This window comes from Vanessa cardui, chromosome 17, assembly GCF_905220365.1.
Source record: "Vanessa cardui chromosome 17, ilVanCard2.1, whole genome shotgun sequence".
NCBI lineage: Eukaryota > Metazoa > Arthropoda > Insecta > Lepidoptera > Nymphalidae > Vanessa > Vanessa cardui.
Genome location: NC_061139.1, coordinates 7,963,535 through 7,975,767, shown reverse-complemented (window position 1 = coordinate 7,975,767; position 12,233 = coordinate 7,963,535). Strand labels below are relative to the sequence as shown.

The window sequence follows — 12,233 nt, the reverse complement described above, 5'->3', positions numbered from 1 at the left end:
ATCTATTCTTAACGGATGTCCACCCCTTATAAGGATCCTATAATTGCCAAATTTCAAAATTTCAAAATTCTACCCTGGTGCTGCGCTTTGATATATGTAGATGTATACGTCCTCATAAACATAAGGATGCCTTTTTGCTATAAATAATATAGAGTAGGAAATAAAATTTCATGTTAGGACTTTCCAAGAAATCCGCAGACAGTAGGAACCTAAAATTAGATCATTCGGTTGAGCTGAAACTGAAATGCCTTCGTATAAATTATTAAACCTTACGGCGCTTGGAATAAAGGTCATATTGCGTCATATAAAATCAAAATGTATCTACGATGCTGGTCGGCGAATGATAAAAGTAAATGCAATTTGCTGTCAGTTTCAGCAGTTTTATCGTGAATCAGAGAATCAATTTAAACGATTTTTAGCTAGAAATCAGTACTATGGCATTAGCTGGTATTTAATAGAACTGTTACAGACAGACGTTACAAATTTCTTTTTATTAGCTTCCTATCATTGAATTTTACCATTTTTTATGCGGATAGCAGTTGTATTAAATGTACATCACTACATAGTATAAAAAAAGTCGCTTTCTCTGTCCCTATATACCTATGTATGCTTAAATGTATAAAACTACGCAACGGATTTTGTGCGATTATTTTTAATAGATAGAGTGATTTTGGAAGAAGTTTTTATATAAAATACATGGACAATTTAGTAAAGAAATGCTGATAATATTAGAAAATTTTACTGTGATGTCATATCATTGACCCTGTGCGAAGTCGGACGGGTCGCTAATTTGTTTAGATCCCTAAAAAGATCGTTGCAGACCTAAAGTTGCTTTCTTATACTGATATTATAAATGCGAAATTTAATATGTACATAGAATGAGTTATGAATATTATTTTACAGTCCTTTTCCACACCAAAGTTTTTAAAGAGCGTCCAAAACAATACACGCAAACTATAGCAAAATTTTCGTGACGATCTTTCTTATTATTATTTCAGCCTTCAAATTCTTATTGTAATTCCCGATAAAGAACGTCTAAACGTTTTAACGTAAAAAAAACTAATCGCAATACGATTTGTAATAAAAAGAAACACAGTAAGTACTAATCAATAATCTAATTCCAGGCTATGCATTATTCAAATGATATTATTATGTAAATGCATATTTTATACGGAGAAAGCTTATTTTCAAAGTATTGCCTCTATTGTGCGGCTCTTATGTTTTTATTTACAGCTTGTGGGCCCTTGTTAGGATCTTTTCTCTTAGAGTTCCATGCCATACTTTCCCGTTGCTTGCAGTGCGGCTTAAAAGATATAAGTATTAAATATAAGCGCTCGATTTAAAGTTTTTAAGTGCTTTTCCAACAGACGTTTAAGTAGACCGGTCTATTTATAATAAACGATTTCGTTTAAATGTTTTTATTCATTACACGGTTTTAATAGTTGTTGGAAAATGTTTGTTTAAGTCATCTTCCAAGAAAACCAAAACTTTCTTTTTATTGTTTTGGTAGACCGCCGGGAAATCGCCGTCTTTGATAACTGGCTACCACCGCTCATAAGAATTAGTATAGTACGACACAACTTAGATGTAGCGTCGGCATAATTCGCAAAACCGATCTAATCCGAGTAAAGTATGCTATCTGAAATTATCAATATTTATTTCTTACGTGAATATGATCTTTACACAAACCTTATAACTTGTAATAGCATAAGACCTAATATATTCGTCAACTTGACACGTCGGCACTATTGAAATGACGCGAGAATCTATAGCGACGAATAGCGGCAAATGGCGCGATAGTGAGCTGTTTCTATTGATTGTATTAATCAGCAGTAATCGGTTTCATTGCATTTTCCGATGCTACATCTAAGTTGTGTCGTACTATACTTTTGTAAATATTAACCACCCTTAGATCACAAAAGAGTTACCAATCTTGGGAACGAAAATGCCTCTTAACTATACATGATATGTTACATCAGCAGACTTACTTTTCAAATACATCAAAAACGACAACAATTTAAAAATACATTTTTTTGATGGTAGAATATGCGATGACCAATATTTTTTTTTAATCACTATTTAAGCTGAATATTTTTTTGTCATAAACAATTTCTGCATCTACTCGAATAAAAGTAGTAAAGTAAAGTAACAGCCTGTAAATTTCCCACTGCTGGGCTAAGGTCTCCTCTTCCATTAAGGAGAGGGTTTCGAACATATTCCACCACGCTGTTTCAATGCGGGTTGGTGGAACTACTCGAATCTACTCTTTGCATTATATTGCCTTCCCGCTCGCACCTAAGGCTGCACCTCAACACTGTCTCGTAAGATGTTAGAGCCGTCGAAACTGACTACTAACGACCTACATCTGTTGCTAGTCTACCCAAGAATAAAATTTAACTTCATCCCATAATGTAAGTATGAAGAATATATTAAAGTTACAGCATGCCTGGCTATGTATGACGTGATTTATATATTTTTTATGTTATAGGTTGGCGGACGAGCATATGGGCCACCTGATGGTAAGTGGTCACCATCACCCATAGACAATGACGCTGTAAGATATATTAACTATTCCTTACGTCGTCAATGTGCCACCAACCTTGGGAACTAAGATGTGTCCCTTGTGCCTGTAGTTACACTGGCTCACTCACCCTTCAAACCGGAACACAGGAGTACTGAGTACTGTTATTTGGCGGTAGAATAACTGATGAGTGGGTGGTACCTACCCAGACGTGCTTGCACAAAGCCCTACCACCAAGTATAAGTATGATGTTTTTCGGATGAAAATATTAAAAAATACGCTCCATACTGTAACGTTTTCAGGGAAGTGGTACGATTGCCACTACCTCGTAGCAAGCTACCTTCCCCTCTACCTGCCAAAGGCATGATGATCCAAACCTATTAGTGGCCAATCGTTCCTACTGCTAATGGATTTTGCATAGAGAAACTTGCGGCTTTTATACTATGATGTACCCAGCGTTCACGGGCTCTTAGGATAAAATATTTTTCATTGTAATTATGACAAGGATCGTTCAATTGAATCTCATTTTTCCTATCAAATCAATATATTTTATTTTTTAATAAGGATGTTTTACTTCCGAAAACCGACCAATGATCGACTACAGTAATAAGTATTGGTTCAACTTTCAGATTTTTTCTCCTTCCATCTGTGTTTTTTATTTAATATTGAATTAGACTGATCTATTTGGTTTTAAAACCTAATCTATAAAAAAAACCTTAAACCAGTGTAAATTTAAGTCATCAATCGTCATGGAATCTAACATTTAAATTACCTAATACGCTGGGTAATAATAGTTACTTGTACAAATTAAAGAAATACGAGCATAACCTTGGTAAATTAAATAATTAACAAAAGATAGGAATGCTATAAAAAATATTAGCAAGTAGAATAACAATTCCTTCAAAGACAATAGCCATCGCGCAGGTGATACGATATTGCGTAAACACAAATGTAATACTTCCTAGCACTCATAATCCCATAAATCTACAATCTGGCACGATCGGACAAGGTGCATGAGCAACCGTATTACGAGATCAGTGAATTTCGAGAGTGTACCACTGGCTAATACCGAATCGAAACTACTATTGGAAAAAACATATATTATAAAATCAGATTTTAAATAAACATGGTTATTTTTAATATTACAGTTGTTTAAAACGGGATATTTATCATGTTTTGTTTATATATATCGAACTCGATATTTCGACATTATTTCGTGAACAAGAACTTAGAACATTGTATATAATGTCAAAATATCGATCTAAATACTTAAAAAAGACCTTGTTTATTATATTTTAATCAAGAAACTCAAATCTCACCGCAGAACACGAGTTTGAAATGTGTTTAAAAGTACTGACTAATTAATATATTTTTTTTACGACACACGTATCAAAATGGCGTAAATCAAAAGTCCGTTATCAATATGCATTTCATTGAGATAAGAAGTGATTTCTTACAAAATCGTACTGCTGCCTCATATAACTAGCCACTAACCTACATACGCATTTTCCACGCTCTATATTATTACAAAACTCAATGTTATAAATTGTTGTGCCGCTCAGATTCACCCCCGATAGGCATTCTTGTGCCCTCGTATTCCGTAGCGTAATTTTAAATAACCTAAAATTTTCTTGAAAGATATTTTATCAAATATAGAGATAATTTTACGTATTCATTTTTGGTTGCTGAGATTCAAGATAAAAGACAAATAAATTGTGAACGCAGATATTGTGAACGCACACATTCTTTATTAATACAATTTTAATACTTTAATTTTAATATCGCACAGACTAACAGATACTATGCGATTTACCAATAGCCACATTATATAATAGCCATATTATATTATGCAATACTAACAGTTTTTATTTAGTGTATAGTTATTAATTATACTATTGCATTTAGTCATTCATAATGCCAAGTTACGTATGTATGTACATATGTATGATAGACACATTAACCATTTTAACAGTCGATGTCATGTCTACGTAATCTACGTTACACGTGTTTTAGTTTTTTTTTCTTCATAGCTAAAATGCCCCAATCAATTTGAACTCATTATTCTGAGTTCAAACCACACAAAAACCACATATATGTATATGATTTTTTTGTGTTCTTAATACATCACGAACCCATCGTGAGGAAACCCGCATGTGGCGAATGAAATGTCACCAACCGTTATTCGAATAGCATGGTGGAGTAAGCTCCAAATCTTTTCCTTGGAAAGAAGAAGAGGCCTTAGTCTAGCAATAATACGTATACAGGATTTCACTTCACTTTAATCAAACTAAAGCCAATTAAAGAAAATTAATGTTCCAACAAGTCTAAGGAGCTTAGTCTTAAGTGAATTAAAATTTTCCGTAATAACTAAGATTACGTTGAATTACGAGAGTTTTTTCTGGAAGTTTCTATAACAAATGAAAAAGTTTTAATCGTTTCGAAAGGCGTTTCTTCTTTTGTTTCTGATGAAGTTCAGCGACGAAACAAAGTTTGCGCGAATGATTTCTTTGCAACAATAAATGCATGCTTCATTATCTTCGCACAATAGATTTCGCTCGAAAAAGCCTATTAGTAAATTTGAATTTGAATTTTTTGAACTACTTATAGTGTCGACATACGTACATAAAAAACACGTAAGTAAGTGCCTTTTTGAAAAGATTAAATCAATTATTTACAAAAGTTAAATAAATAGTCTATTTAGTCCATAAAATTATTCTTATAATAAAACCATAAATTAACCAATATACAAACTTTAATCAAAACGATATTTAAATCATTAGTAACATGAAAAGAAGGCTTAAGAATTTATTTGTCTTTTAAAAGATCGAATCTCAGCAACCAAAAATGAATACGTAAAATTATCTCTATATTTGATAAAATATCTTTCAAGAAAATTTTAGGTTATTTAAAATTACGCTATAAATCATTTAAATCCCACCAAGTTCGTGAAATTTCGTTGTATGGTCTTGTTGGAAAATGAATGAAAAACTATATATTGTGTTAAAACACTGAATTTTAGTTTGATATTCAACATTCTAGAACACTGTTCACCAGCAACGTTATTGACTGAAACAATACTACTAATGTGTTTATTTTTACAATTAGAACGTATGAAATAGTTGAAATTTCTTACAGTACTGTTTCTATGGGCAGTAGCGTTATTACTTAATACCAGGTGGTACTTGTCAGTTTACCTACCTTTTTTATAAGTTTGATAATAACTGGTCACCAATGTCTATAAGTACTGGCGTCGTTAGTATTAACCATTCCTTACATCGCCAATGCGCGACCAACCTAAGGAACTGTAATGTTTTGAAGTCACTGGCTCACTCATCCTCCAAACCGGAACACAACAATACTCAATATTGTTTTTGGCACACCAAGTCAATAATCTAAACATAAAAAAACATTTTAAATACTTTTCAGTTGTAAAATTTTACGTCAGACCGTATCTTAAGATTAGCGGAATGAAATTTATAGATCCCACTACCTCCTGAATATATTGAATAAAACGCCTTATGAAGGCATTAAATGGATTTAGTTTGACGTACACCAGCGCTCAATACATTTACGTCGTGCTAAAGAACACGTGATAAAATTTAGGTTACACGTTAAAAATATTAAATTTATTTTCACAATCTTATGAAGAAATCTTCTTGAGATTTAATTTATCATACACTTCAATTTTAAAACTAAACACATCTATCATTTAATACAATAAAGTTTTCATTTCATTCAACAAATCTGTGTGAAAGTAACTTTGTCTATTTGTGTGTATGTCGCTCTTTAACAGCCAAGCCACTGAACTGAATTTGATGAAATTTGGTACAAAGCAAATTTGAACTCCTAGGAAGAATATAGGGTACTTTTTTGCGTAACATCTTACAACCCGACCCCTAAAACGCGAGCGAAACTGCGAGTAACAACTAGTGATTTTATATATCGTACACTATATTATAAACAATACAAATGTAGAAAGAAATACAAAAAAGTTTTTATAGCAAAATGAAAAACTTGTATTAAAAAAAAAAAAAAAACAAAAAACTAGAAAATCAAAGCGAAGACCGAGTGTTCACAGTATAAAATTCTCGTAAAATTAAAAAAGTCGTCGTTTACTGAAACCCTCGTGAATACTTCATATCAGGTTTCATTTCATTTGCGGGCTGTTAGATGCTCTCGTATCGCAGCGCATTTACAACTTGGAGATGAAATGAATCTGCGAGAGATACGAATCGACATGGGTCTACGTCTCTGTTGCTATTTATATAGTCGCGCAAAATACCTTCGTCTATACAAAGATTTGGTACTGAATAAGATAGATTTTATTTTACTATCTCTAAATATTGTTACTCATTACCGTTAGTTATTTACAAGAAACATTATTCCAACTATATTAACTCGTAGTCACTAACAATGTAATCTGTCTTATATATATGAATGATTTATTTTAATTAATATTTACATGAATGTATATTGATATTATTATTTTTTTCAGATCCAATAATGATTTGAACACTTTCGGTAAGTAATATTCTTAAGTTACAATCGTTGTAGGCGAAATACAGTTATTCATCCCGACTTGCCTCGGCTATATAACAGATTCTGTCACACATGATTTTTGCGACATATTAACTTTTTATGCAACGCACGCAACGAAAGCTGTCAAAACTAATAATTTTCACGCATTTTTGCAAAATATCCTCATAGCGTAATTGTATAACCTTATAGCCTGCTCCAGCAAAATGGCTATTTAACACTGAAAGTTTTTTTTCAAATTAGATCATTGGTTTCTGAGGTACGCGTTCAACCAAACAAACAAACTTAATAATATCTATATTAGACTTGAGATATTTAATTGATATAAAAGTTGTTAGTAGTTCATGTAAATTATATAGGCAATATAATTATATACTAAAATATTTCCAAGAAATTAGTTTTTTGAACAATGAAGCATTTTCGATTAATTTATATATTAATATAATTAATAAATATTAGTTGACAAAGTATTAAATTAACGTAAGACTTACGTCGTAAGTAGTTAGCAGCTTCTGTATATACTTATAGAGAAGCTACTCTATATATTTTACTTGGTGGTAGGGCTTCGTGCAAGCCCGCCTGGGTGGGTACCACCTACTCATCAGATATTATAGCGCTAAACAACAGTATACAGTACTGTTATGTTCCGGTTTGAATGGTGAGTGAGCCAATGACAGGCACAAGGGACAAAGCATCTCAGTTCCCAAGGTTGGTGGCACATTGACGATGTAAGGAATAGTTAATATTTCTTACAGCGTCATTGTCTATGGGTTATGGTGACCACTTACCATCGGGTGGCCCATATGCTCGTCCGCCAACCTATTCTATAAAAAAAAACACAAATTATATGTAATATACATTTGTAAGTAAAATTGAATGCGTCTTATTTAGAAAATTAACATTTTATATATATGGTCGTACTTAAAATTATAATATCGCTAAGTAAGCAAGACGAGTAATGGAGGTATTTTTGAAAATCCAGCTCTCTAAGACACACTAGCAACAATAATAGCTGCACACCAGTAAGCGTTGCATTGTCGCATTCAGTGGTTCCACATTTTATGTTATTTTCTTATTACATAAGGAACCATACTCTTAAACGACTCTCCGATAGTTGGGTAAACGTAAAATCAAGCAGTATTTGAATTTTAGAGTTCTAAAATTTATTTACGTGATCTGATGTACAAAGGTTTGTCTGTGTTTTATTTGCTCTATGAATGTGCTTCGGAAAAATTTCGTAATAAATTTTATGCTTATACTAAAAATATATCGTTAACCAGAGACTTTTATATGTGTATATTTTGTGAATAAAATAAATAAACGCATAATGGCTCATGAGGCAGCGTTGCGTTGAAAATTAACAAACTCATTTATCACACTTGATTTATTTAACACGCGGAATAAAATTAATGTATATGTAGTAAGTTAGTAAGTTATCGAGGTAAAGTAATTTCTCTCGGGTCATAAGTTAAATATGTTAGCTTTATTTGCAGTAATACTTGGGTTGTAGTAGCAGTGTACAAAAAAAAATCGTAAAAGTACAACACTCAAATGATAGCACTCATTTGGGTAAGCCAGTCTCACTCATTGTATATTCGACTGCCAAATAACAAGCAATACTTAGTATTATGGTATTTCAGTGGGAAGGATGAGTAAACACTAGTTTATACTTATACTAATAACTATGGGTACAATAAGACATAGCATTTTAGCTCCTGAAGTCGGTGGCGCATGCGTGATGTAAACAATGATTAATATATCTTATTATGCGTATTACTGTTATTTTCAAAATTAATTCAAACTGATATATAAAAAGCCATATTTAGTTTGCAAGTATGTGTTTCTATCATCATCATAGATGCCTTAGTAGGAGTTCTTTATGAAAGACCATCCAACCAATACTCATTCATTACCGCTAGTTACCGCTAATCAATTATACTTAGCATTGATTGAAGAGTGAGTGAGACAAGGTAACTACAGGCACAAGCAAAACTCCCTAAGTTGATAGAAATTCAAGGAATAGTTATACTTGTTGTACGGAGCCAATATCTGTGGGCAAGGAGGCCAATTTACCATCAGATTTTCTAAATTTTTTAATACACGTTATCAGGGTCCAAGTAACATGTGCAACTCCTACTCTTCCCATTAGCTAGCGAAACCAATCCAATCCTATCAATGAGAAATGTATGAAAACTTTATTGTTACTTGGTGATAGGGCTTTGTGCGAGCCCGTCTGGGTAGGTACCACCCACTCATCAGTTATTCTACCGCCAAATAACAGTAGTCAGTATTGTTGTGTTCCGGTTTGAAGGGTAAGTGAGCCAGTGTAACTACAGGCACAAGGGACATAACATCTTAGTTCCCAAGGTTAGTGGCGCAGTGACGATGTAAGGAATAGTTAATATTTCTCACAGCGTCATTGTCTATGGGTGATGGTGACCACTTACCATCAGGTGGCCCATATGCTCGTCCGCCAACCTATACCATAAAAAAAAAGAGAAAAATGCAAGGCTACCTAAGTGTTAGTTGTTAAAACTCGCTAATGTTACTGTTTACTCACTAGCCCGGTAATTAACTTTAGAATTTCAAACTGTAATTACGACTTAAGTTGACTCCACTACAAGTTTGAAACGCTGGAAAACTTTATCGAAATATTTTCATTTACTCGGGGGAGGAAGAGGTTTTAAACTTCTTTTACGTATTTTTTATATTTAACTTTGATAAATTTACACGATGGACGGATATACTTTCAAATATGTTATAAACTTGTACAAGTTCTCCTGCCGTTAACATTCTTGGAATCCTCAAATCATCTTCATCAAATCCTCATCTAAAAGTGTAAAATTTAATAGTATTTAGGGTTGGGGTTATTATTATTTAGTATTTCAAGTCTTTGTTATAAATACGTTACATACATTGAGTTAAGGAGAAGAATTCGAAGACAAGAGTTCCATTCGTATAATGGAAAAACTTTGGGTCACGGTAGCATGCGAAAGCGTTACCGTGACGCCCGCCGAACAGAGGGTACATCGGAATACCTACTAAAAATCCGGATTTTTTAAGTTGGTATTCCGATGTACTAGATCCACACTTCGTGTAGTGGAAACGTGAAATACATTCTTCCATATAGAAAAATAATTACTATGTAAATAGGTTTATAATTCATGTCTGATTGTTAAAGTTTTACTATTATGATTATATTAAAATAAAACAGAAAATACACATCATACAGTATATTTATTTTACACAACACATTTAAACATTATTAGATTTTAATTTAATACAATGACACAATTAATGCAGTAATCTTACCTTAGATTACTTTCGCCATCAAAACCCCAAACGAACTGGGAGTAAATCTATTCACACAGTGCTTTTAAAAGCTTTAGCCCTTCTTACATTTACAATTTATTTGACTACCCGAGTTATGATATGATGACCGGAGAAAGTCTTTTTACAAAGATTTATTTATTTATTACAATTAATTATACAAAAACATAACTTTATTGATTGGAAACTGGATTAAGACAAAATTACTTATTATAATATGCTATCAAGTAAATTTGTAAAATATGTAGCCATATAACCGTTATAGAAACAAAAACTACTCGACGGATTTTAACGAAACTTGGTACAATTATTTTTCATACTCCTGAGCTGGTTATAGTATACTTTTCATCACGCTAAAGTCCATAGGAGCAGAGCACTGAAGGGAAATGTCTGAAAAACGGGAAAGTTACCCCATATTTTGAACTTCCGTCGAGTGTTTAGGCTTAATGGTTAAAGCTACACAGAAATCATGTATTACGGAAATGTTCTCCTTAAAATTATACAAAAAATATCCCATGACAGCCTATGTCTATCTTTTATGGTTGACTCACAATAACACGTGTCACTCCCAATAGCTTAGTAGTTCGAAGCTTTCTGATTATATTTGTCTATTCCTACGTTTATAACACTCTCAATCATCCCAAATTACAAAAGTTAACAGTATTAACTATTCCATAAAAAATCATAGAAATCGGTATAGAAACACCAAAGTTATACATAAAATACGCTAATAATAAAGCTATCGCATGTGAGTACTAAATCTATACTATTATATAAATCTCTAGAGTCTGTCTGTACACTTATTTTTGTCGTAATTCGTCATGTGTTCTTTGACTGACTTAATTTTTACCATTTTTGAAAATTTTGAAGTGTGTCTATATCATTATAAAAATTGGCATACAGGAAAAACATATACTTGCGCAAATCATTGGCTATCTATACATACAAAAGTATATATAGATAGCCAAAAGGATGTGTTTGCATGTGTGTGTCATCGATAAACTCAGAAACTATTTGATCGATCATTATGAAAATTGGTATGTTTATCTATTGTTTTATGGAGAAAGTAATTATTTCATCCGTATCATTAAAAATAACCAACAGATGGCCCTTACGTGTATCACATATAAAATATGAAATAAAAAATGAAAATCTATTCAAAAAGCATAACAACTAACTTAATTTCCGTCATATGCCAATAAACATAAAATAATCACAACAATAATAATTGTCATTTTATAATAAATGAGATAATTATTATAAATTACATATATGGGAAGAAGTGATTAGCTGTTTTGATTATAATAAAGTAAACAATAATCATAATTGGTAAGTATACTCATAACTCCAATAACAATGAATTTTTAGTATAAAATGTAAACGTAAGGCACATAACCAAAAAAAACAACTTATTTATATAAATAGAAACCACCATGCCATTGAAGAAACAAAAGATCGGAATATCAACAATATATGCGTAGCGTCATCCAAAAGAGCTACGGAAACAACACACCAACAAGAAATATGTTTAGAAACAAATAGAATCCGAATTTCTACTTTAAGAGCTGCCAAAACAGTTAGTCAACGAAATGATCAAGTTCCAGATCTTCGAACAAGCATCTTTACAATCAAGAGATACTCATAAACCTGACAAGCCCAATTACTGGATGATGAATGATTAAAAAAAACTAAGTCAAGAACTAGAACCAATCTCAATAAATCAGCCTTCAATTACTATATAGGTTATGATAACAAGATGAATCCCGACGTGATCATTGGTTCAATGAATATAGTATTCCCATATTGTCACACTAAATAAACTGCTGGTATATGCTACTCCACTGGT

General features: G+C 32.4%; 1 protein-coding gene across 1 annotated transcript in view; it reads left to right on the top strand.

Moving 5' to 3' along the window:
- Positions 1-12,233, top strand: part of LOC124537013 (probable G-protein coupled receptor CG31760) — a 100,892-nt gene that overhangs the window by 32,822 nt on the left and 55,837 nt on the right. The window contains exon 2 of the mRNA XM_047113721.1: positions 7,017-7,042. The gene's annotated coding sequence lies outside the window, so the exon portion shown is untranslated. The remainder of the gene's footprint in view (positions 1-7,016; positions 7,043-12,233) is intronic.